At 40.8% G+C, this 24,694-nt stretch overlaps 1 protein-coding gene across 3 annotated transcripts in view; it reads right to left on the reverse strand.

Moving 5' to 3' along the window:
• Window positions 1–24,465, reverse strand: part of SPATA13 (spermatogenesis associated 13) — a 165,767-nt gene extending 141,302 nt beyond the window's left edge. For 2 of the 3 annotated variants that reach the window (XM_066369143.1, XM_066369140.1), the window contains exon 1: window positions 24,267–24,465. The gene's annotated coding sequence lies outside the window, so the exon portion shown is untranslated. Of the gene's footprint in view, window positions 1–23,658; window positions 23,725–24,266 lie in introns of all 3 variants that reach the window. The other variant, XM_066369141.1, reaches the window with a different exon arrangement.
• Between the last annotated feature and the right edge of the window lie 229 nt (window positions 24,466–24,694).

A 24,694-nucleotide genomic window follows, 5' to 3' on the forward strand; every position in this document is an offset into this window, starting at 1 on the left:
CAAAAGTGGTCTCAACAAATTTAAGAAGATTGAAACCGTATCAAGCATTTTCTGTGATCACAATGACATGAAACTAGAAATCAACCACAATAGAAAATCTGAAAAATACTCAAACACTTGGAAATTAAATAGCATGTTATTAAATAACGAATGGGTTAACAGTGAGATCAAAGAAGAAAAATAAATTCCTAGAAATGAATGATAATGAGCATACATCAACTCAAAATTTATGGGACACAGCAAAAGCAGTCCTGAGAGGGAAGTTCATAGCATTCCAGGCATACCTTAAGAAACTAGAAAAAGCTCAAATAAACAACCTAAACCTGCATCTAAAAGAACTAGAAAAAGAAGAGCAAGTAAAGCCCAGAGGTAATAAAAGGAAGAAAATAATAAAGATCAGAACAAAAATAAATGACATAGAGGCTAAAGAAACAATACAGAGGATCAATGAAACCAAGAGCTGGTTTTTTGAAAAGGTAAACAAGATCGATGAACCTTTAACCAGACTGACCAAGAAAAAAAGAGAGAGGACTCAAATAAATAAAATTAGAAATGAGAATGGAGAAATAACAACTGACACAATAGAAATACAAAACATTGTAAGAAAATACTATGAAGAACTGTATGCCAAAAAACTAGACAACCTAGATGAAATGGACAAATTCCTTGAAATATATAATCTACCAAAAATTAATCTGGAAGAATCAGAAAACCTAACAGGCTGATTACAACAAACGAGATCAAAACAGTTATCAAACTCTCAACAAAGAAAAGTCCTGGGGCTGATGGCTTCACAAGTAAATTCTACCAAATATTCAAAGAACTAATTCCTATCCTCAAGCTATTTCAAAAAAATTCAAGAGGAAAGAAAACTTCCAAGCTCCTTTTACAAGGTGAGCATAATTCTGGTTCCAAAACCAGGCAAAGACAACACAAAGAAAGAAAATTATAGGCCAATATCCCTGATGAATTTAGATGCTAAAATCCTCAACAAAATATTAGCAAACCGGATCCAGCAATACATGAAAAAAATCATACATCATGATCAAGTGGGATTTATTCTCAGAAGGCAAGGCTCGTACAATATTTGCAAATCAATCAATGTGATTCATCACATAAACAAAAGGAAGGAGGAAAACCACATGATAACTTCAGTAGATGCAGAAAAAGCATTTGATAAAATCCAGCACCTATTCATGATCAAAACTCTCGGCAAAGTGGGAATACAGGGAACAGACCTCAACATGATAAAGGCCATCAATGACAAACCACAGCCAACATCATACTCAATGGGCAAAAATTAAAAGCAATCCCCTTAAGATCAGGAATAAGGCAGGTGTGCCCCCTTTCACCACTCTTATTCAACACAGTCCTGGAAGTCCTAGCCACAGCAATAAGACAAGAAGAAGAAATAAAAGGCATCCAAATTGGAAAAGAAGAAGTAAAACTATCATTATTTGCAGATGATATGATATTGTATATAGAAAACCCTAAAGTCTCAGTCAAAAAACTACTGGACCTGATAAGGAATTCAGCAAGGTAACAAGATATAAAATTAATACTCAGAAATTAGAGGCATTTTTATACACTAACAATGAACAGTCAGAAAGAGAAATTAAGAAAACAATCCCCTTCACTATTGCAACCAAAAAAATAAATAAATAAAGTACCTAGGAGTAAATTTAACCAAGGAGATTAAAGACTTATACTCGGAAAATTATAAAACACTGATAAAGAAATCAAGGAAGATACAGACAAGTGGAAGCATATACTGTGCTCATGGTTAGGAAGAATAAACATCATTAACATGTCTATATTATGCAAAGCAATTTATAAATTCAATGTAATACCAATTAAAATACCAATGACATACTTCAGAGATATAAAACACATATTCCAAAAATTTATATGAAACCAAAAAAGAACACGAATAGCCTCAGCAATCTTTAAAGGAAGAATAAAACGGGAGGTATCACACTTCCTGATATCAAGTTATACTACAAGGCCATTTACTCAAAACAGCCTGGTACTGGCATAAGAACAGGCATACAGATCAATGGTACAGAACAGAGAACTCAGAAATAAACCCACACCTTTACGGACAGCTGATATTTGACAAAGGAGGTAAGAGCATATAATGGAGTAAAGACAGCCTCTTTAACAAATGGTGTTGAGAAAATTGGACATCTATCTGCAAAAAAAATGAAACTAGACTACCAATTTACACCATTCACAAAAATAAAATCAAAATGGATAAAAGACTTAAATGTAAGCCGTGAAACCATAAGCAACTTAGAAGAAAACATAGGCAGTCAACTCTCCAACATCTCTTGCAGCAATATATTTGCCGATTTATCTCCACGGGCAAGTGAAATAAAAGACAGGATAAACAAATGGGACTATATCAAACTAAAAAGCTTTTGCACAGCTAAAGACAATAAGAACAGAATAAAAAGACAAACTACACAATGGGAGAACATATTCGACAATACATCTGATAAGTGGTTAATAACCAAAATTTATTAAGAACTTGTAAAACTCAACACCAAGAAGACAAACAATCCAATCAAAAAATGGTCAAAAGAAATGAATAGACACTTCTCCAAAGAGGACATTCAGATGGCCAATAGGCATATGAAAATATGCTCAACATCACTAATCATTAGAGAAATGCAAATTAAAACCACAGTGAGATATCACCTCACACCAGTCAGAATGGTGCTCATCAACAAAACACAGAATAAGTGCTGGTGAGGATGTGGAGAAAAGGGAACCCTCCTGCACTGCTGGTGGGAATGCAGACTGGTGCAGCCACTGTGGAAAACAGTATGGAGATTCCTCAAAAAATTAAAAATCAAACTGCCTTTTGACCCAGCTATCCTACTTTTAGGAATATACCCCAAGAACACCATAGCACTGTTTGAAAAGGAGAAATGCACCCCCATGTTTATGGCAGCATTGTTCACAATAGCGAAGATCTGGAAACAGCCTAAGTGTTCATCAGTGGATTAGTAGATTAAAAAGCTTTGGTATATAGGCCCTGGCCGGTAGGCTCAGTGGTAGAGCGTCGGCCTGGCGTGCAGAAGTCCCGGGTTCGATTCCCGGCCAGGGCACACAGGAGAAGCGCCTATCTGCTTCTCCACCCCTCCCCTTCTCCTTCCTCTCTGTCTCTCTCTTCCCCTCCCGCAGCCGAGGCTCCACTGGAGCAAAGATGGCCCGAGCACTGGGGATGGCTCCTTGGCCTCTGCCCCAGGCGCTAGAGTGGCTCTGGTCGCAACAGAGCGACACCCTGGAGGGGCAGAGCATCGCCCCCTGGTGGGCAGAGCATCGCCCTTGGTGGGCGTGCCGGGTGGATCCCAGTCGGGCGCATGTGGGAGTCTGTCTGACTGTCTCTCCCCATTTCCAGCTTCAGAAAAATACAAAAAAAAAAGCTTTGGTCCATATATACTATGGAATACTACTCAGCCATAAGAAATGATGACATCAGATCATTTACAACAACATGGATGGACCTTGATAACATTATATTGATTGAAATAAGTAAATCAGAAAAAATTAAGAACTATGATTCCATACATAGGTGGGACATAAAAATGAGACTCAGAGACATGGACAATAGTGTGGTGGTTACCAAGAGTGGGGGGAGAGGAGCGGGGGGAGGGGAGGGGCACAAAGAAAACCAGATAGAAGGTGACGGAAGACCTGTCTACTACCAAGAATCCCAAATCCAGCAAAACTGTCCTTTAAAAGTGAGGGAGAAATTGCCCTGGCCAGGTAACTCAGTTGGTTAGTGACTACCCAATACACCAACGTTGTGGGTTCAATCCCCATTCAGGGTATATACAAGCATCAATCAATGAATACATAAATAAGTGGGACAAAAAAATTGATGTTTTTCTCTGTTTCTGTTTCTCACCCCCCTTTCTCAAATCAACAAATAAAAAAAAATTTTTTAAGTGAGAGAGAAATTAAGACTCCCAGATAAACAAAAGCTGAGGAAGTTGGTTACCACTAGACCTGACCTGCAAGAAATGCTCAGAGGAGTCCAGAAAAGTGAAATGAAGGAACACTAGACAGTAATTTGAAGCCATATTAAGAAATAAAGATCTCATTACAGGTAAATACATGAACATTATAAAAGCCAGTATTAGTGTAACAACGGTTTGTAACCATATTTTTTTTGTTTTGTATGTTATTGAAGTTAAGCTGGTATAAATTTAAGTTAGAATGTTATAACTTTATGATGTTAAATGTAATCCCCATGGTAACCACAAAGAAAATACTCAAAAGGAATTGAGAAAGAAATTTAAACATTTCACTACAAAAAGTCAATTAAATATAAAAGGCAGAAATGCAAAAATATGGGACAAAAAGCTAAGGCATATAAAAAATATCAAAGTGACAAATGTAATTCCCTCTCTATCAGTAATTACTTTAAATGTAAATGTGTTAAACTCTCCAAAAAAAGACAGAGATTGGCAGAATGGATAAACACGACCTAATTATATGCTGTCCACAAGAGACTAACCTGAGATCCAAAGACACAAACAAGTTGAAAGGATGAAAAAGCTATTTCATGCAAACAGTAACAGAAGAAAGGAGACGCTTCACTATCAGACAAAATAGACTTGAAATCAAAGAAAGATTACAAGAGGCAAAGAAGGATATTATATCGATATATTAGTAAAAGTTCAATACAGCAAGATGTAACAATTATAAACATTTACACACCTAATGAGTGACTGCCAAAACATATATACTGCTCACAAAAATTAGGAGATATTTCAAAATGCACTTTCAAGATCAGGGAATGTGCAGATACTGCAGTACTTTCAGCCTAGTGTATAGTGCATTTTCATCAATGAAATAAAAGTTGGTTTTGCATTTCATTTGCATAATCAAACAACTTTCTTTGATTTTCATTTGCTTTTCTGATGTTCTTGTTTAATAAAAAAAAGATCAAATGTTTCTTTTTTATATCGCTTCATATTCATTTTGAAATATCCCCTAATTTTTGTGAGCAGAATTGAACAGAATTGAAAGGAGAATGATAGAGATAGAGAATTCAATACCCCCTTCACAATAATGAGATGAACAACAAAATGAAAGATAAGAAAAAAGGTTTTAAACACAATAAAGCAACATGACCTAACAGATATATACAGAACACTGTACTCAACAACAGAATACACATTCTTCTCAAGAGCACATGACATATTTTCCAGGTTACACCATCTGTTAGGCCACAAATTAAGTCTCAATAGATTTTAAAAGCTAGTTATCATACAAAGTATCTTCTCTGACCACAACAGATGAAGTTAAAAATTATTTGACAATTCGGCTTACATACCCCCAAAACTTGAAAGCAGGATTTCAAAGAGAAATTTGTACGGCTAAGTTCATAGCAGCATTACTCACAATAGCCAAAAGCTAGAAGCAACCAGTGTCCATGGACAGATAAATAGATAAACAAAACATGATATATACATACAATGAAATATTATTCAACCTTAAAAAGGAAGGAGATTCTGCAATATGCTGCCACATGCATGAACCTTGAGGACGGTATACTAAGTTAAATAAGCTAGTCAAAGACAAATACTGCATGACTCAACTTATATGAAGTATTTAGAGTAGTCAAAATCATAGTCATTTCTGTATAATGGAAAATGGTAATTGCCAGGGGCTGTGGTAGGGGAAAATGGGGATTTATTATTTAAAGGGCATAGATTTTCAGTTCTACAAGATAAAAATAATTACAGGAGTTGATAGTAGTGATGGTTGCACAACAATATGAATGTATTTAAAACCTTTGAATTGTACACTAAAAAAATGGTTAAGACAGTAAAAACTTTAATTTTATTTAAAAATTTAAATTTAACAGGATGACATTGATCAATGAGAACATAGGTTTCAGGTAAATATTTCTATATTATTTAAACTGTTGATTATGTTGTATACCCATCACTCAAAGTCAAATCATTTTCTGTCATCTTATATTTGTCCCTCTTTACACCCCTCCCCCCCTGTAACCACTTCACCTTTATCTATGTCCATGAGTTTCAGTTTTATATCCCATCTACGTGTGAAATTACAGTTCTTAGTTTTTTCTGATTTACTTATTTCACTCAGTATAATGCTCTCAAGGTCCATCTATGTTATAATAAATGACACTATGTCATCATTTCTTATGGCTGAGTAGTATTCCGTTGTATAAATGTACCAGTTCTTCTTTACCCAACCCTCTATCAAGGGACATTTTGGTTGTTTCCATGTCTTGATCACTGTGAACAATGCTGCGATGAACATGGGGGTATACGTGTCTTTACATACCAGTATTTTCAAGTTTTGGGGGTAGATACCCAGTAAAGAGGTTGTTGAGTCATATGGTAGTTCTATTCTTAATTTTTTGAGGAACCACCATACTTTCTTCCACAATGGTTGTACTAATTTACATTCCTACCAGCAATAAATGAGGGTTCCTTTTTCTCCACAGCTTTTCTAACACTTATTATTATCTGTCTTGTTGATAACAGCCAATCTAACAGGTGTGAGGTGGTATCTCATTGTAGTTTTGATTTGCATTTCTCTAATAGCTAATGAAGATGAGCATCTCTTCATATACCTGTTGGCCATTTGTATGTCCTCTTGGAAGAAGTGTCTGTACAGGGCCTCTACCCATTTTTAATTGAATTGTTTGCTTATTTGTTGCTGGGCTTTGTGAGTTCTTTATATATTTGGATATTAATCCCTCATGGGAGCTGTTGTTTAAAAATATCAACTCCTGTTCAGTTGGCTGTCTGTTTGTTTTTTGTTGTCAGTTTCTTTTGCTTTGCAGTATCTTTTTAGTTTAATATACTCCCATTCATTTATTTTTGCCTTTACTTCCCTTGCCTTTGGAGTCAAATTCATAAATTGTTCCCTATGGCCAAGGTCTGTGAGTTTAGTACCTATGTTTTCCCTTATAATTTATTGTTTCAGATCCTATATTTAAGTCTTTGATCCATTTTGAATTCAATTTTGTGCAGGGGGACAAACTGTAGTCAAGTTTGATTCTTTTGCATGTGGCTTTCCAATTTTCTCCACATCATTTACTGAAGAGGCTTTCTTTTCTCCATTGTGTGTTTTTTGGCTCCTTTGTCGAAGATCATTTGTCCACATATGAGTGGTTTTATTTCTGGGCTTTCGATCCTGATATGTGTATATTACCACTATCTAAAATCATACCTACAAGTGTTGGTAAGGAAGTGAAGAAATTGAAACCCTCATACATCGCTGTTGGGAATGTAAAATGGTGCAGTCACTTCAGAAAACAATCTGACAATTCTTCAAAAGGTTAAACATCAGAGTTATCATATGACTCAGCAATGCTTCTCCAAGAGAAATAAGAACACGTCCACACAAAACCATGTACGCAAATGTCCGTAGTAACCCTGTTTATAACAGTCAAAAAGTATAAATAACCCAATGTCCATAAACTGAACAATGAATACATATCGTATGAATGAATGAATACATACAATGGATTATTCAGCAATAAAAATAAATGAATTACTGACACATGCTATAACATGGACAAACCTTGGAACATTATGCTAAAAGAAGCCAGATACAAAAAGCCACGTGTTGATACCATTTATGTAAAATGTCTAGAAAACTCAAACCTATAGTGACAAAAGGGGGCTGAAGAAAATGAGGAGTGAGTACTAATAGGTATTTCTTTTTGGGGTGACGAACATGTCCTGGAATTGGTGGTGGTGATGACTGGCATGTCTGTGAATATCATGAAAACAACTGAATTTTGCACTTTAAATGGAAAAACTGTATAGTATGTTAATTATATTTCAATAAAGCCATTAAAGAAACAAATTAGGCTGGATATTTTACAGTTGTGTCAATTCAGTCTTAATTTAGACAGAAGGTGGAACAGGCAGGAAGGGTGCAGTATAAACTACTGGGTTATACCCTCAGCTCAGCCATTAGATAGAATGTGTCAGCTCGGGTCATTATTTAAATGTTCTGATCTTCATTTTGTGTCTTTATTATGTGGATAGTAATAGCTCCCTGACCATGCACAGCACACAGTAAGCTCATTTTTTCAGGTACTTGTTATTAGTAAAACTATATATATTAATAACTATATAAATGATGTCATAATTGTATAGTAAAGAAGAGCTCTTACTATAAGAAGACAGATGCAACTTCCTCAGAAGTATTAAACTGATCTTTATCCATGGCAGCCATATCATAATGGAGCTCAATAAATTGCTGTTAAGTCAATAAATATTTTTTAAGATCACGTTCATGGGTTGCAAGCATTGGCTTTTGGATTGGATTTCACAGCATCCGTGCCTTATTTGGCCTATACAGGAAGTTTTTTAAAAACTGAATTTATTTTCAGTATTTAAGAATAGAGAGACTGTCTCTTAAAATCCAGATTTGTGGCCTGACCTGTGGTGACACAGTGAATAAAGCATCAATCAGGAACACTGAGGTCACCGGTTCAAAGCTCTGGGCTTGCCTGATCAAGGCACATATGGGAGTTGATGCTTCCTGTTCCTCCCCTCTTCTCTCTCTGTCCTTTTTGTCTCTCTCTAAAATGAATAAATAATTTTTTTAAAAGTCCAGATTTCTGGACTCTCTTGGAAAATAAAGAGAATGTGCAAACATCGGGTCACATTTCCTTGTGAACCGTACAGGTGGAACCTGTAGTGCAACAGCCTCCTGCAAACTGCTGAGCTCCTCCGTAGCTCACATGGCCCCCAAGAGCATAGCGTCTGCACCATGTGGGCTGTCCTGGACTGGAGACAGAGCGAGCAGTAGGGCACGGTTCTCACTCTTACAGAGCTCACAGATTAGCAGGGGGAATAAAACCAGCCACCTGAAATAGGTGGGCTCACTAATCATCAGCCCAATTCATTTTATATAGGGGGGAAACAATAAGGCTCAAAGAAGTTATCTCATTTTTTTTAAAGATTTTTATTTATTGCCATGGCTGGATAATTTTGTTGGTTACAGCATCGTACCAAAGTGTAGAGGTTGCTGGTTCAATCCCTGTCAGGGCACATATAAGAAATGACTGAAGTTCATGTCTCTCTATCTCTTTCTCTATATAAAATCAATAAAATAAATATTTAGAAAAGATTTATTGATTTCTATGGAGAGAGGAGAAAGAGGGACAGGGAGCAAGAAGTATCAACTCATAGTTGCTTCACTTTAGTTGTTTATTGATTGCTTGTCCTATGTGCCTTGATGCAACAAGCCCAGGGTTTTGAAATGGCGACTTCAGTGTTTTAGGTCGATGTTCTATCTACTGTGCCATCACAGGTCAGGCAGAAGTTGTCTCATTTATCCAGGGAAACCATATCAGCCAGACTAACTGATTTTGACTGAATTGCTATAAATGTATTATCAGTTTCTTCCAGTTAACTATAATAACTTAATGTAACAGTTAAAAGCAATGGTGAATGCAAGTATGTAGTTATCATGTCCACCACACTTTATTAAGAAATGATAAACAAGTTGAACATACAGTATAATTTCCAATTTCTTTTTATACTAGGAGGACAAAGGAGGAGGCTCGTTAATTAAAATGATACAAAATAAAGCAGGAGCTTGTTATCAATGAACAAATAATAGCTTATCAACCAATCATCTATTACTTATTTAGATATATGGAACTTCTTTAGAGAATTACCAGGCTCTATCATCACAGAAAACACAGTAATTAAATTAAACAGCCATAGGGTGAGAGAAGGAAGACCAGGGACCATTTCTAGGACTCATGCCAGGATCCTGTATGCTTAATCTGGCCTTGGACTGGCCCAGCCCCATTAATCAAAGAAATTGGTTTTCTGAGAAAATAACATGTTTTCATAATCGAAAAAAAAGATATTAAAGGGAAACTATGATGTCATGGGGAAAAGAGCAAATACTTTGATATATTTAGCTGTATTTTCTCACTTTTTGTTGTGTTATGTGAAAAGCAATAGACCAAAAGTCTTTGCTGCCCTTCTGAAATTGTACCTGGTTAAACAGGTTACACTAATGATGTGTTTGCAAGTCACCATGAAGTAACTTCAATATTGACACCAGTATCAACCTGTTCATACGTAGGTTCAACATGACATATGTAGGTGTTCTCTATAAAGTTGTGTTATTGAAAAGACACTGTAAACAAATTTTCTGGTATACATGGAAGCTTCTATTTCTCAAGAAGTAAAACATAAAAATAAATATAAAGTTTAAGAAATTTATATTTGGCCTCTATCTTTATAACAATCAAACTTAAGAAGCATGCCAGGAGCTGAACAAACCCAGGTGCCCCAAACACACCTAAGTGCTAACATACGGAAAAGACAGACAACGGATGTCGGGTTTTGAATTGAAAGTGACTATGCAACTAGGTGATAAAACAGTTTCCTTGCAAAGCATTTTTTAAAAATTTACTTATTGATTTCAGAGAGAAGGGAGACAAAGAGAAAGACATAGAAACATGAATCTGTTCCTGTGTGTGCCCTGGCCAGAAATCAAACCTGCAACTTTTGTATATTCAAACAACTCTCTAACCAACCAAGCTATCCAGCCCGGGGTCCTTCCAAAGCATTTTAAATATTAATTTTCAAATCTGACCTGCAGCATCTGAAACTAAAATAATCTTTCAATGCTGAATTTTCTCTTATATTCTATAGTAATTTCTTTTTATAGAAGGCATTAAGAGCCTTAGTATCTTTTAGTGGAAGACCAAAAGATATAAGATACTTAAGTCCATGCCTCACTAGTTTATTTTTATATCCTCAGGAACTAGCACCGTTTTTGGAATAGAGGAATTATACAACAAAATTTTCAGAATAGATGAACAATCAGCTTTCCTTTTTTCTTTTTTTTTGTGTGACATTGACAGAGGGACAGATAGGGACAGAGAGACAGAAAGGGAGAGAGATGAGAAGCATCAATTCTTCATTGCCGCACCTTAGTGGTTCACTGATTGCTTTCTCATATATGCCTTTACCAGGGAGCTACAGCAGACCGAGTGACCCCTTGCTCAAGCCAGTGACCATGGGTCATGTCTATGATCCCATGCTCAAGTCAGTGACCCCGCACTCAAGCTGGTGAGCCCGCGCTCAAGCCAGCGACCTCGGGGTTTCGAACCTGGGTCCTCTGCATCCCAATCTGATGCTCTATTCACTGTGCCACTGCCTGATCAGGCATAGCTTTTCTATTAATAATTCATTTCTCTGCTCTTGATCAAATTAAAGTAATAACTGAATAAATATTTGGTAAACAGTAAATTAGTTAACTCATAAATACTAGTCAAGAAGTAATCAAAACAACCTTGAAACATATCCTTTTCTTCCAGTGTTGATTGGCAAGTTTAACTACCTAATGCCAATCTGGAGATCAAACTTTGTTTTCTTCAGACTTTGTAATTATTTAAAAAAAAAATGGTGCAGTGAAATGTCCCTCTGCTGTCTCCATCTTCAACTGAGAATATACATTCTATTTTCTCCTTGGCTGACAATCAAAGTGGACCTAAATTGTCAATAGAGACTTTTAGTCTGCTTACTTTTGTCAGACAATAATGACTTCAAATTCTTCACCCATCATCCCTCATCCTCATTCCCCTAGCAGAAAAAAGAAAACAAAAACAAAAAACAATCAACGACCAACATCACTACAACAAAATTCTTCATTTCAGGATTATTGCCGTCAACCAACAGAATTAGGCAGTTACATAACACTCCACCCAACAGCGGAATGTGCAGTCTTCTGAGTGCACAAGAAACATATCTCAAGATAGACAATATTCTGAGCCATGAAACAAATCTCAACAAATTTAAATGAACTGAAGTCATACAGAATATATTCTTACCACCATAATGGAATAAACTAGAAATTAATAACAGGATAACAGGGAAATCTCTAAACACTTGAAAACTAAACAACACACTTCTAAATAATACACAAGTTAGAAAGGAAGTCTAAAGGGAAATTTTAAAAGTACATTTAATTGAATAAAAATGAAAAAGCAACATATCAAAATTAGTAGGCATAGCTAAAGCACTAATGAGGTCAATTTATAGCATGAAATGTATACGTAAGAGGAGACTTCTCAAATCAACAATCTAAGCTCCCATCTCCAGAACATAGAGAAAGAGCAAAATAAACCAAAAGCAAATAGAAGAAAATAATAAATACAAGAGCATATAAAAAAATAAATTAAAAACAAAAAAATTAAAAAAAATAATTAAACCAAGACTGTTTTAAAGACTGATAAAATTTACAAACATCTAACAATGCTGATAAAAACAAAAGATGAGGCCCTGGCCAGTTGGCTCAGTGGTAGAGTGTCGGCCTGGCGTGCAGGAGTCCCGGGTTCGATTCCCGGCCAGGGCACACAGGAGAAGTGCCCATCTGCTTCTCCACCCCTCCCCTTCTCCTTCCTTTCTGCTCTCTCTTCCCCTCCCGCAGCTGAGGCTCCATTGGAGCAAAGATGGCCCGGGCACTGAGGATGGCTCCATGGCCTCTGCCTCAGGCGCTAGAATGGCTCTGGTTGCTACAGAGCGACACCCCAGATGGGCAGAGCATCGCCCCCTGGTGGGCGTGCCGGGTGGATCCCAGTTGGGCGCATGCGGGAGTTTGTCTGACTGCCTCCCCGTTTCCAACTTAAGAAAAATACAAAAAAAAAAAAAGATAAAAGTCACAATACACCAATATTAGGAAAGAAAAAGGATACCACTGAAGACCTGGCAGACAGCAAAAAGGTAAGGGAATACCAAAAACAACTTTACAGACATTAAATTGACAACTTAACAAAATGAACTACTTCCTCAAAAAATACAAACTACCAAAGCTCATACAATATGAAATAGATAACTTCATCAGCCCTTAATCATAAAGGAAATTTTGACAAAGGTGCAAAAGCAACTGAATTGGAAAAGGGATATCCTCTTTGCAACAAAAAAGTATTGAAGCAATTAGACATCAACAGCAAAACAACAATAATAACCAAACAACAACAAAAAACAGTAACAACAATGACCTCAGTCTCACACCTTATACAAAAATTAATTGAAATGCATTGTGGACTTAAATGTAAAATTTTTAACTATGCAACTTTTAGAAGGAAAAAAAATAGAAGATACTCATAATGCAAGGCTAGGCAAAGAGTTCTCAGACTTGACATCAAAAGCATAATCCATAAAAGAAAAATCAATAAATTGGACCTCATTAAAATGAAAAAACTTGTGTTCTTCAGAAGACCCTGTTAAGAGGCTGAATAAACAGTCTACAGAGTCAGAGGACATATTTGTAAGCCACAAGAGTAAAAAAAGGACTATTATCATCAGAGAATTACGCTGAATGATAAAAGCCAATTCCAACATACCATACAATTCTAATTTTATAACATTTTTCAAATGAGGAAATTATACGGAAAACAAATGGTTATCAAAGGTAAAGGAAGTGGGGGGAGTGGGTGTGGCTATAAAAAGACAAGGTGAGGAATCTTATAGTGATGGAAATGTCCTATCTTGACTATATCAATGCCAATATCCTGGTTGTGATACTATACCACTATATCATTGTGTTACAACATGCATGTGAATCTACCACTATCAATCTACAACTATTAAAATATAGTTTAATAAGAATTAATAAACAAAAAAATTTAAACTCTTTATGAACACAATTACATGAATATTGCCTTAACATTCAAATCCCCACTTGCTTCTTTTGCTGACTCTTGCCTCTTCTGTGTCAGATGTTGACTTTTATTCACCTTACTCCAGCTAATGAAGACGAGCTATATACACACCATTGCTGTCTTATAAACAACCAATCACCAGGATTTGGATAGATCTTTAAACTGGAAGTTCAAAATATTTGAAAGAGATCTTCTCTTGAATATCCAGACCTCACCACTGATACAGACATGTTCAGTAGGAGAACCTAGGGCTTAATGCCAGAAGTCTGTCTGAATTCCTCCAGGGTAGGTTACCCAGTCATGCTCCAGCAAGTAGGTGTGGCTACCTCCCTATCAAGCCATTGGTAATTATCCACCCTCTATATCACTTCCTTTGAAACCATTCACCTACCTCTTGTAACATTCCCACTGTTATCTGCATCACACCATGGGAAAAGTAGGACACGCTGGAGTTGTAAGACCACACATGAGATCCACTGCTGGCACGCAGCCTTCCCTGCATCAGTTCTTTGTACTCCATCCTCTACATGGAAAGCAGCAGATGCTGGCAGCATAACTACACGAGGCAGACGATAGGCAATGCTTTCAAGTGGCTTCGCACCCAGTTTTGTGCCACCGGGTGGCACAAGAACCACTTTCTTGGCAATCTGAAACCACCCAAATAGTGAGTGGATCCTGACAAAAATCTCTTAGAAGTAAAAACTCTGGGATCCTTTAAATGGGGAAACATCTTTCAACTAAAAATGCATAAGAGATGTGTTTCGGGCTCATTCTTCCCAAGTACTGCAGCAGTGAGTTTGTACAAGGAAGAGAAAGGCCCAATAACTAGCCCCATATAATAACTGGGTACTATATGATCCAGAGGACACAAGAAAGGGTAATACAGACAGACGCATCAGAGTTCTGTTGTGTCTTGTTTTAAAACCTTTCTCAGTAATGCCTAAACAGCTTCCCAGTCTTTTCAGTTGACCTGGAAGCATACACACAAGGCAACTGTCCCAGTTCAGTGTGACAAGGGCCGGAAACGCTCTTGCTGAACCAGGCCTCCTTTCACAATGTTCTGTTTATCCCAGACTGATCTGCACAGATACCCAGTAGCTTTATCTCAGAAAAAAATGTGTTCCAGTTAACACAAGGTGTTCTTAAAAATCCCCAACCCGAGAAAAACAGATGTACTGTGTAGAGAGTAAGACCCAGCGTCTACTGAGAACTTTCTAGGAAAGCCTAGAAATCAGTATTGCCCTACTGCTACAAACAATTCATTCTTCCTTTAGAGATCTGTCATCCCAGCAGGAAATAAAAATTAAAAGAGAATAGCAGTACCCACCCCACCCCCAAAAAAAGGATATTAGAGTCTTATACCAGGAAATCAACAAAAAAATGTATCATCTACTTGAACAATTCAAATTCAGTCGTCCAGCATGCACTGAAATATAATAAGCCACTATGCTTTAGAGATCCTGCATGGGTCTGAATTAATTTCAGCAGGCTTGCAAACGGCCCCCAGAAAGTAAGTGTGATAAACCTCCTTCAGATGCACTAGGATAAAAATGAAACCTGGTCAATCAAATCAGACATATTTAGGCAGAGGTAAGAGTATCATAAGGTTTGACCTATCCACCTATAAGTATTGACCTTGGAATGCTAAACCATTCTCATTTGTTTACTGCTTGAAGGCTTCTGGATCAGCACCCATTCAGGGTAAGCAAGCACTTTGTATAAAGGGGCAGATTAGAAATGAAGATTAGGAAAAGCAGAAAGAGTTCCTGCTTCCTCCTACAGGATTGCCTCTATGTCAGCAGGCAGGCAGACAGCATTCTCCAACCCAAGTACTCTCCCTAATTTTGGTCGGAGCCACAGAAGCGCAGAGGGTCTGAAGGCAGAATCAGACAGGGACTGACAGAGCACACATACCCTCTCACTTCTCCTGGGCTCCACCTCCTGGAAGGAGAAGATTCTAGCCTGGAAAGAAAAGTCTACAGGAGGTTAACCTTTCTCAACCTCCTCCCATCCAACGTAGTCCAAATGACAGAAGGTGGGACTAGAGGAGTGAGGAGGTAAGCGCTGCCTGCATTATTGTTGAAACTGGACATTGTGAGTGTGTGCTCATCTCCAGTGTCCCACCCTGGCCAGACCGTACTTGTGCTTAGGAACAAACGGTCTGTCCCTTTATGTCAATGACCGTTGTCATCATTCATTAGCCAACATGACTTGCAGAAGCACAAACGGGATGCATGGCATTCCAAGAGCTGAGTATGAGATGGCGCTGGGCCTTCAGATGGCTCAATATTAAGCAGAACCATTTAGACCAATGTGGGCTGATGGGGACAGCAGTTGGAAATACAAATATAACCCCTAATCAGCCTGATTCCACAGCTGCAAGTTTATAAATCAGTCTTCTTACTCACACCTTGCGTGGCTTGTCATTAAAAAACTGTATGTTCAAAAAAGCTGCCACTTTTCTTACTCAACATTCCACTGTCTCATTTACTTGCTGAGGCCAGGAGTCGAAGACTCGACTTGGATTAGCATCTCATTCCATGACATACTGATGCACAACAAAGGAGGTGATGCTTCCTTCATCACACACACACACACACACACACACACACACACGCATGCACACACACACACACACACACACACACACACACACACACACACACATACCAATAGATCATGGCCAAGAAATGGAGCTGGGACATAACAGAGTGAAGTACCCAATCCTTTCCTAGAAAGTGTACGATACTATAGTTCTGGCAGAGTGGCCTCAGGACACAGAGAGAGACGCTCTAAGGCCAGAGCTGACCTTGACTTGGTAAAACAAGCAGGCTGTTCAGCAAGGTGACCCAAGTGATCCACTCTGGGGAGTCGAGATTTGTGTTAGAAAAGCTAAAGGCAAAGTGGAAAAAAATAAAAGCTAAAGACAGAAAAAGCATAGAAAGCAGATCTGTGGCAAAGCTTAGAACATACAATTTTAAGCTACACTTTGTTTACTTTTCCTAGTGTATTTCAGATTGCTTACTGATTTTTAAAATTAAAAATGCATTTTTAACTTTCTCTCATTTTAAATATAAAATCCTTTTGAATATATATTGTTTTGAATGGGGGGTTGAGGGATGTTATTTCAGAAGGACCCATGGAACATTTAAGCAAGGGCAGGCAATTCCTTTGAAGGCCTGCATTTCTAAAGCCTATTCAGTCCATGGGTAACGCGAGTGATAATGGTAAGAGCACACAATGGAGGCTAGTCTTTACCATAATACTGAGCTACTTGTGTACTGGCTATACAAAGTTCCCCAGTGGCAGATTTCCACTTTGTAAATGGGCAGCAGCACAAATATAGTGAATCAATTATTTTCCTTTGCAACATGCATTTTAAACGCATGGGGCCATTCTAACAGTGAGCATCGGTTACTTGCATGCCCTGCACAGCAAAACCAAACCAAACCAAAAATGTCATCTCACTTTTCCACAGAAAGAACAAATCATACACTCAAGATATGAATTTACTTATTTCTCACCTCTTTAACTAATTTGGCCATACTACAGGACTGATTCTGAGCTAAACCAAATTAGAAACCCACAGCACTTAGACTGGATCACATATTTCATTCTGAAGGTACTAACTGTAGAACACATACCCAGTCCTGGCAAAGTGGATTTTAATACCTTGTCGGGATATTTTAGAATAATCATTGCATTGGGTTTAATTTAATGAATCTCAGCAGGGTTCAAAGAAGGCTCATAAAATCAACATGAAAAATGTCCTTCAGATGTTCTCTTATTAAAAGTTGAATAATTATGTCACCAAAGAGACAGGCGCAGAGAAGGCTGCAGTTATAAATCCAAACCAAAAGAAATATTTCACACATGCTGACAAAGAGAGAAAGAGACATTTGTCACTAAGAAAAGACATGATAAAATTGCTTGCTCGGTGTTTGGTGAAAAGCAGGTGCTCATCATTATTTATTGAGTTTATAAAACAATGAATGAAGGTTGAATGAGTATGTGTGACAGGACAAGGTATGCAAAAATATTATACATTCTTTCCATAACAGTTAGAAATATGCAATTTACAACATGGTGACTGATGTATAGATCCTAACAGACAAATCCGGAGCCAAACAAAGAGAGACCAGGTCGAGGGACACACTTGCATGTTTGAAAACCAGCATTTAGGTGCAAATAACAGACTAGAACAGGTACAGAGTCCTAGGGTGCTTGCTTCCCACCCCAATCTCACCCACACTGTGAAGCACAATGACTTCATGATTTTAGAACCTGGTTACACCCCACAAGTTCAAGTGTTTACTGTCTGAGCTAGGGCATGGTGCCCAGGTGCCCATGCTGGGAAGGCTGGCCTGGTGAGTGGGAGGATGAGGAGTCCCATGGGCTGTTGTTTATGGCATAATCTTCTGTATTCTTGCATAAAGAATTAGCTATGGAGAACCACTGCATCAGGCCCTTTCACCTCCCAATTCTCAGAACAAAAGATGGAACAATCAGAAAATCTCCAAACGGACAGGCATTCAACAAGGACTCATCAAACAACCGGAACAGCACCACTTTCTCCCATCCTACCACAAACCCATCAGAGCCCCCACGGGCGCAGAGCACGTGCTATGTGCTAGGCACTCTCCCCAGCACTTCTCAAGGATTGATTCACTTTCTCCTCTCAACAGCCCAGGGCTCCCCAGACTTTACTGCCCCAGGTAAGACAAAAAAATTCCACCATCTAAGTCACATGCAAAACCAACCCCAGTATTTGGGGGTGGGAGGAGGCATCATTTTTTCAAAAGACCCCCAGGGCAATTCCAATGTGCAGCAAAGTCTAAAACCTAAGAGATGGGTACCATTACCATCTAGATTTTTTCAGATAAGGTAACTAGGACAGAGAAGTTAAAACCTTTCCAAGATCACACAGCAGGCAAGCAGCAGAGCTGGGATTTGAACCCAGGTTACTTGCTGCTGAACACTAAGAAATCATGACAAGTGGAGGTGTCACAGAAATAATATAAATTACTCTATGTAATGAAATGAGTGGGGAGGGCCAAAGAAATTGTGAAAATGTGCAGACTGGCGAAGAAGTATGAGAAATGTGTATGGCTGTTGACGTGAGGAAGATCTTATGTGGTCCCACCAGTTAGGAACAGTACCCCTTTCTAAAAAGATTATTATCATGTAATCCCAGAGGGAAGGGCTATTTATGGCTCCCAGAAAACCTAGGTTCTAGAACAGTGGTTCACAATCTATAGCATGCATGAGATCATGTGGAAAGCTGGTTAAAATACGCACTGCTGGGCCCCAACTAAACATTTCAAATTCAGTAAGTCTGGGGAAGAGTCCTAGAGTTTGCTTTTCAAGCAAATCCTCAAGTGGGGCCAGCACAGAAGCACTGCCCCAGGCACACTACTAGTCATGCAGCTGTATGCTGAGAGATGCACCAGCATACAGCTAGAGACTGTGAGGGCCCCTAGTCACCAAGTCCCTGCACCTCTACTCTTCTGTTCCCAGAGGGTGAAATGCCTCCCTCTATAACAGGGGTCGGGAACCTTTTTGGCTGAGAGAGCCATGATTGCCACATATTTTAAAATGTAATTCCGTGAGATCCATACAACAACCCGTGTACCTTACGCATTATCCAATAAAAATTTGGTGTTGTCCCGGAAGACAGCTGTGATTGGCTCCAGCCACCCGCAACCATGAACATGAGCAGTAGGAAATGAATGGATTGTAATGAGAATGTTTTATATTTTTAATATTATTATTATTTTTTTTATTAAAGATTTGTCTGCGAGCCAGATGCAGCCATCAAAAGAGCCACATCTGGCTCATAAGCCATAGATTCCTGACCCCTGCTTTAGACCATGGAGTCACAATATACAAATTGAATGTGCTTCAAAGTACATGTGTAAGTAAGGTGTTTCAGGACCAGGAACTCGTTTATCTCTCTATATATTATAGTTGATGACTAAGTACCAGGACCTGACCTCAAACTTGCTTAATGTGACTGAATTGTAATTTTAACTCTCAAGTACAAGACTGCTCACTGTTCCTGTTACACAGAACAATAACTTCTGTGAAAGACTGTGGTCGAAGTTCCCATCTTAGGAACACATCTCACTCCTGGCCTCATGCCCCTCTGCAGTAAGATGATAAAATCCTGGGCTCGCACCCCCCCACACCCCCTCGCCTTGCACCTGCCCTAGACAGGGAGCAAAGATCCAAGTTTCCTACAGTCTGTCTCCCTGGTGACACTTTCCAGTCTCATCATTTCAGACCCGTGTTCTATTTTTCTTCGGGAACAGCCTGTCAACCCTGGAAAACAAACTCTTCCTCTGTTAATGTGGGCTGAGAGGAAGGGCCAGCCTCTCCGTCTCCCAGGTGAGCTGTGCAGAGCCCTCTTGGAGGTCCCCAACCCCACGGCTGAATCCAGAGTGAGGATGATGAGGGTGGAGTTCTGGTACAGATCTGAAGGACTAGAGTGGAAAACATTTTGAGTCAGGCACATGGTCCCTGAAATTGCAAAGGTAACCTTTCATTTCCTCTACAATGACAGAGTGGTCCTGCCACAGGGAGAACAGGTGAAGGTTATTTTGACCAAGAGATCAGGTCCTTTAAGGTCCTGGTTAGATGAGGTAACAGTCCCATGTCCAAGACTAAATTTTAACATTATGACCGCAGGATGGGTCAATACCTGAGTCCAAATATGTTGACACCCCTACCACAGCAAATTGCCATGATCAAGTAACAGAAGTGTACCATCCTTTTTCCAACCTGGGCATTGCCACAGCTCCCCGGTGTTCTCCCCAGCACAGTCAGGAAGTGCCACCTGCACCCGGAATGTGGCACAGGGAGGACTGGGCTAGAACTCCTGTGAGCCTCGTGACAGGGCGCACAGGCCCTCTCTCACATGCATCTTCCATTCAGCAAGCAGAAATCGTCTAACTTGTAAGAGGCTCTGTGGGAACACTGCTGACTGAAGGAATGACAAGCTATGGAGGACACAGACACACGGAAGTGCGTGGCTCCTGGAGCCAGGCAGCTCCATGATCAAATCTCAGCCTTCTCACTTACTGCAGTGCTCCAACCATGATGTCCCTGCACCTCCACTTCTGCAGCTGTGAAAGGGCAGCAGGAAAACCTAACTTGCTCATCTGCATAATGATCTTCATCTGCACCGCAGAGGACAGACAAAGCTGTGAGAGCAAATGTTCCCTTGGTTCTGCTAAGGATGGCACATAACCACCCATCTCCTTCTTGATGCAGAAGAGTAATTAATTACATACAGCCTATACTTTAGGGCACTAGGGTTTAATTCCATCAAGAAAGGCTAATGTGGAATGAGATGAGCACCATGGGTGAACAACACATCCTGGTTCCCTGTGGGTTCCATAAAAGGGTTATAGACAGGCAGGAGCACATCTGGGAACCAGGAGCCCACTGATAGAGTCTGAGTCCAACAGGAGAAGGGGATGGGCACAGCAGAGCCAACACAGAATCAGCCACTAACCTGACATGTTCTCCTCGCCCCACCACTGCTGTTCCCACTGCAGAGAGGAAGGAACTCAGGCAATCACTTTGCACTAAAGCACTTCCCACAAATGGGAAATACAAGTAAATATTCCCATTTCTAATTTCCAAACTGCCATGTATATGATTTGCCTCTAGATAGCAATGTATATTGGGTGTTCTTTCCTGGTGTTTTGGGAGTAACAAAAATATTTCTTTCTAAAACATTTGAATGTATACCTCTGTGACTTCATGGTTTCCATTCATGCATTGCATGTCTCAAAAGCAAACATTTTGTAAAGGTTTTTAAAAAAGAAAAACCATTGATGGTTCCCATTTTAAATGAATCCTTCCAATGCCTCTGAGCTCAGGAGAGGAAGGGGAAAGAAGGTTCATCGCATCCAGCAGCAGGCAGGCCAACCCCCTGTGCATTAAGGTCCTGGACCAGGGGCCAGAGGACCAGCAATCTAAGGACAACTATTGTCCTGCTGCTTTTCCCTTTGATACATCACTTTCTTCTTCAGGGCCACAGTTTCCTCATCTGTAGAATGTAAGGTCTCTTCTAACTATTAAAGTGTAAAACTTCACCAGTATCTGCTTTCGTATCTGCCAAGTAGAAATACTTGCCTCTGACTCTCAGGAAGGTAAACACTAACAAGGAAACATTCGAAGGTGGCTTTAAGATTGCATAATGAGATAGAAATAAATAAGAATCATAAAACCCCAGGGTTATGAGGTACCCTAATGGTCTGGCCCGCTAAAGTGAAACAACACTCAATGCACAGGAGCAGATGGTTGGCAATGGTCTTTTTTATGAAACTATCTTCTGGGTTTCCTATTGCTGAGAGCACCAGTGCCTTTTCCTCAGGAACGCAGGCTGGACGTGACCTGGAATGAACAGTCAGCTCAGGCAGGGTCCCCAGACTTTCAGAGAAATGGTAGGCATCAGGGTTTTCCCATACACTATTTCACAGGTGTAGATATTCTGTCTTCAACTGATTAAATCAAACATGTAAATAATTACCTCATTTCCAAAGCTGGACCCCAGCCCCTGTCTGAATGTAATAGGTCCCCTAGCACAAAGCTCAGGCACCTGGTGCCAAGAGGGACTTCAACACTACACACACAGCCATGAGAAAATGGGCCTATCACCCAACCTCCCCAAGCCTCCCTTTTCTAATCTGTAATATGGGGACAGTAATAGTATCTACATTACAGGGATATGAGAATTGATAAGTAATTACTGCACGTAAAGCCCTCAGAACAGTGTTGGGCACATATTGTGCACTGGTAACTGCTACCTAATACTCACTTAACTATTCACATGAACTTTATTCAAGAACTATGTCTATGACATGACTTCAGTAAGAAAAGAAACAGGAGCAGGTGGGAAGGTCCTGGTGCAGAGCACTCCTGGGGAAATGCAAGAGCGTGCTGCCTCCTCCCCTAGACACTCAAAACACTCTGAACCAAGATGACTGCAAGGTCAGGGAGAACTGACTGGGAAAGCGGAAAAGGAGCTTGGGATGATGAGGGGGTAGGAAAAGTCACAGCCAAAGGACTGAAACAAGCAAGGTGTGGTGTGGAGGACAACGGCCTGTTGCTGGAAAACACTGGTTAGGAAGAAGTAGGTAAAAGGCGAGAAAGCACCTAGGTCAGCGGTTCTCAATCTGTGGGTCAGGCGACCCCTGTGTTTTGGTCGTTCGACCCCCGCCGGGGTCGCGACCCACAGGTTGAGAACCGCTGACCTAGGGGGAGAAACGGGGCCGGAATGAAGACACCCGCACGTGCATAGGAGCACAGAAAAAAAGAAAAAAAAAGAGAGTCAAACCGAGTGCTGGGAGAAAGATGGAACATTTGGGGGCCAAAGGCGGTAGGTGAAAATGGTAACACTGGGTAACAAGAAATAGTCACGTGAAACTCTAAAGGATGGGGGAGGGGTACCGATAACAAGGCTCTCAGTACATGGAGGGGCACATAATTTAACAGGCACCCGGCGAATGATGCACCGCAAAGTTTGGAAGATGGGGGAGGGAGGACACCACGAGAAAAAAAATGTACTTGTTGAAAAATAAGAATGAAATGCCTGTGCCTGTTCGCAAAGAAGAGCAACGAAGAGATAGACCAGAAGCGGTGAATAGGGAAGAAAACATAGTCCGTACAGAAAATGAGAAGTGGTGCAGAGAAAACCCTGGGAAGTGGGGGCCGGTGACATGTGAATTTAGATAGCTTTGGTAATAAGTACAAAATAATTAAAATTATTCTTCTATTTTTCAATATTATTATCCAAAACTGGGAAGGAAGCAACTGTGTTGTTGTTGTTGTGGGTTTTCTTTTCCCTTGGTTTGGTTTGCCTTTTCGTACTTGGAGAAAAAGGACATTTGCTCAGGCTCCATAACCGTGCACAGTGAGAAGAGTGGCCCCCCAGCACCGGTCACCTGAGTTCCCCCAGATGTGGGCAGCAGCGCGGCTTCTCTCTTCCTGGGATTAATGTGACCATTTCCCTGGGTCGAGAAAAGAAATGGAACCAAAGTAACTCAGACGACATGCGCCGGGTTCCACATGTCTACCTATCTCGTGAAATGAGACTCCTGTGGGCCCTGGGAGGACCTTGATGTCGGAGCTAAATTTTGCAGCCGCAGCCCCCTCGATCCCCGGGGCCAATGCAGCCGCGGGAGAAAACTGAGCAGTGCAGGGCCACCGGCCGCCCCAGGCTACGCTGCCGGCGCCAACCCGCAGGCCCTGCCCGGCCTGGCCAGGGGAGCGCTGGTCGAGTTTCAGCGTCCTCCCTAGACGGTCGTGCGAAGGAACACCGCCCACGCGCCCGCCCGGGACAGCGCCCCCAGGCCAGCCGAGGGCACCAGCTACCACCCAGGACACCGACAGGTGGGCGGCCGGGCGGCTCCGGGGACCCGATAAGAGGCGGCGGCGGCGGCGGCGGCGGGCGTCCTCAGGCTATGAACGCTGCCGTGCGGGCTGATCCTTCTCCCGGGTTCCCAGCCAGCAGCCCGGGACACTGGCCCCTCGCGCCCCAGCGCAGCCTCACCTCGCGCGGCCGTTACTGGGCTGAGCCTCCAAAGTCAACGAATGCAAGACATTCTTGCGACCCAGGGCTGGTCCGGGTCCCACGAGTTCCGGGCACGCCGGGCTCTCGGAGGAACCCGTGCCGACGCGCCGCCTCCAGATCGATGCCTGGCGCGGGAGAAGGCGCCTCGCTGAGGATCCCCCACCGCCGCGGCAGCTGGGCTCTGCCAGCCACGCCCCGGTCCGCCCCCACCGAGCCTCCAGCCTGCTCCCCGCCCAGGCCACGCCCCTGGCTCCCCTTCCCACTCCAACCAGTCCTCCCCGCCACCCAATGGTTCCCCGCCAATCTGGCCGGCTTCCCAAGGCCACGCCCCCAGGCCGGTTCCTGCCCACTGCAGCCCACCCACCCAGGCCACCAGACCCCGGGCCCACTATCCTCCCAGCCATTCT

This window comes from Saccopteryx leptura, chromosome 2 (assembly GCF_036850995.1).
Source record: "Saccopteryx leptura isolate mSacLep1 chromosome 2, mSacLep1_pri_phased_curated, whole genome shotgun sequence".
Lineage (NCBI taxonomy): Eukaryota > Metazoa > Chordata > Mammalia > Chiroptera > Emballonuridae > Saccopteryx > Saccopteryx leptura.